The 2,695-nt window shown below is 42.9% G+C and overlaps 1 pseudogene; it reads right to left on the bottom strand.

The window, feature by feature from the left end:
- Positions 1-271: 271 nt before the first annotated feature.
- LOC101692398 lies at positions 272-1,202 on the bottom strand (annotated as a pseudogene).
- Positions 1,203-2,695: the final 1,493 nt, after the last annotated feature.

Below are 2,695 nucleotides of genomic sequence, written 5' to 3'. Positions count from 1 at the left end.
CCATAAACATTATAACCTATCGTAATGTCATGACATTTTCTTACAATTATAGAATCTTTTTTTTGGACTGGGTACAGTATGCTTTATTGATGGTATATGAGAAGATAGGGCTCCCCAAGCCACTCCCCCTTTTCAGGGGGTCTGAGATGGAAACTGTCAAAGTTGGGATATTCTCAGTGTGTTGGGGGATGAATTGAGCAAGGACTTCCCAGTAGCTGAGGGCCTCTCCCTACCCATGGCTCTCACCAGGGACTGGTGGTCCAGAGGGCTCTTACTCCTTGGAGGCCATGTGGGCCATAAGGTTCACCCTCCAGTGCTATAGCCAAATTCATTGTCATACCAAGAAATGAGTTTAACAAAATGGTCACTGAGAGCAATGCTAGTCCCAGTGTCAAAGATAAGTGTTAAAGGTGCAGGAGACAATCTGTTCTTCACCAGCCCAGGATGTCCTTGAGGGGGCCCTGTGTTGCCTGCTTCACCGCCTTCTTAATGTCATTGTATTTGGCAGCTTTTTCCAGGTGGCAGATCAGATCCACAGTGGACACATGGAAGGCCATGTCAGTGAGCTTCCCATTCAGCTCAGGGATTCCTTTCCTATAACCTTGGCAGGTCAGAAGAAGCAGGGATGTGTTCTCAGCAGCCCCTTGGCCATCACACCACAGCTTCCTGGAAGGGCTGTCCACAGTCTTCTGGGTGGCATTGATGGCATGGACTGTGGTCATGAGTCCCTCCACAATACCAAAGTCGTCATGGATGACCTTGGCCAGAGGGGCCAAGCAGTTGGTGGTACAGTCCTGCTTCTCATGGTTCTCACCCATCACAAACATGGGGGTATCAACAGAAGGGGCAGAGATGATGTTCATCTTGGTCTCACTGCTCAAATGAACCCCAGCCTTCTCCATGGTGAGAAGGACCCTGGACTCCACAACATACTCAGCACCAGCATCATCCCATTATGCCTGCAGGATCTTGCTCCTGGAAAATGAAGATGCACTTTCCACTAATGACAGGTTTTCTATTCTCAGCCTTGACCATGCTGTTGAATTTGCCATAGGTGGAACTGGAACCATGGCATAGACCATGTAATGGAGGTCAATGAAGGGGTCATTGATGGTGACAATATCCACTTTGCCAGAGTTAAAAGCAGTCCTGGTGACCAGATACCCAATATGGACAAATCCACTTTCTCCAACCTGGACCATCATGTCTCAGGGAAACAGCTGGCTCTGCACCAGAAGGTGCAGCTGTCTGTCAAACATGGAGAAACAAGAACCCCATTCTAGAATCTTTGATACTTACGAAATTTGAATCAGCCCAGGCTTGGCATTTTTTTAAATCTAGGAGCAAGTTTTAATACAGAGACAGAACCCTGGGATTGAATTAGAGTGGCAACATCTAGGACACCAGATGAGAGTATATGCATATGCTTGTGTGGTGCTCACATGTGCTCAGAATAAGGCCACTGTTTCTGCCTCCAAATCACAAAGTCACCCTTTATTTTGCTGCCATTTTTTATCTTCAAAAAAGTACTGAGATGAATAAGTCTTGCTTCTCTGTAGAAATAATTTGTACAACAAAGAAGCTGAGGATGGCTTAATTTAATTCCTAATCATAAAAACTACATGATTTCTCAAGAAGGAAGCTGCATTAATTAGGCACCTGGACATGTCAGAAGCATCACCAGCATTCTCTCAATTCTCCCAGCAACCACAGAAGGCAGCTATTAGTGTTCCAATTTAGTGAGAATGAAACTAGGCAAAGTCACGGATCTATTACTGACATGGCAGAATTCAAATCTAACTCCTGATACTGTATGTGTTTTTCACATTCCATATACAGGAGGGGATCTAGTAGAGTTAGAGCTCAGATTTTGAAATCAGAAGACCTGAATTCAAATCTTCTCTCTGCCCTTACTATGTCTGAGATGCAACAATTTACCTCTGGCCCTTGGTTACTTCCAGTTTTATATTCTTTAACTTTCCTTTCTTTTGATTAGTGTCTATTACTTTTTCCATTGCTCATTGTCCTTATGTCATCATAAGCCTCATGTCTTCCCCTCCATCTATAATTCCCATTACTGTGTCAAACTCAGAATTAATTGCTGACATCTCTTTACATTTCTGAAAGTGAAAGCCTGGACATTTTGGCATTACCTCAACTGTCAGTTTCATTCATACTAAAGAATACTTAGTCAATGTTATTTCTTCAGAGAAATTATCATGTTTATAGTGTTTCTGTACACAACAGACAGTTATATAGTTTATGTATATCATCCATATCAACCCTGGGTGGCTCAGTGGATTAAAGCCTCTGCCGTCAGCTCAGGTCATGATGCCAAGGTCCTGGGACGAGCCCTGCTTGGGGCTCTGCGCCCTGCTTCCTCCTCTCTCTCTGCCTGCCCCTCTGCCTACTTGTGATCTCTGCCAAATAAATTAAAAAAAAAAAACTAATAAAAAATGTGGTTCCTCTATCTCAAATGAGGGTAAGTTTAAAGTGGCTGGCTCTTGAAGGGACCAGCTCTTAGTTGGACTAATATATCATGAAAATATGTAATAATAATAATAATAATTACTATTATTATTATTCCCATTATGGAGACATCAAGTAATTGCCCAAATCACACAGCTAGAAAGGGGTAAGGACACTATTACAAATCAGAGATAAAAGGTAGACTCTTCAATCTATGATATTGGGA

The sequence above is a fragment of the Mustela putorius genome, unplaced genomic scaffold, assembly GCF_011764305.1.
Source record: "Mustela putorius furo isolate JIRA1106 unplaced genomic scaffold, ASM1176430v1.1 tig00003988_pilon_pilon_pilon, whole genome shotgun sequence".
NCBI classification, from domain to species: Eukaryota; Metazoa; Chordata; class Mammalia; order Carnivora; family Mustelidae; genus Mustela; species Mustela putorius.
This window is presented reverse-complemented; position numbering and strand designations above follow the sequence as displayed.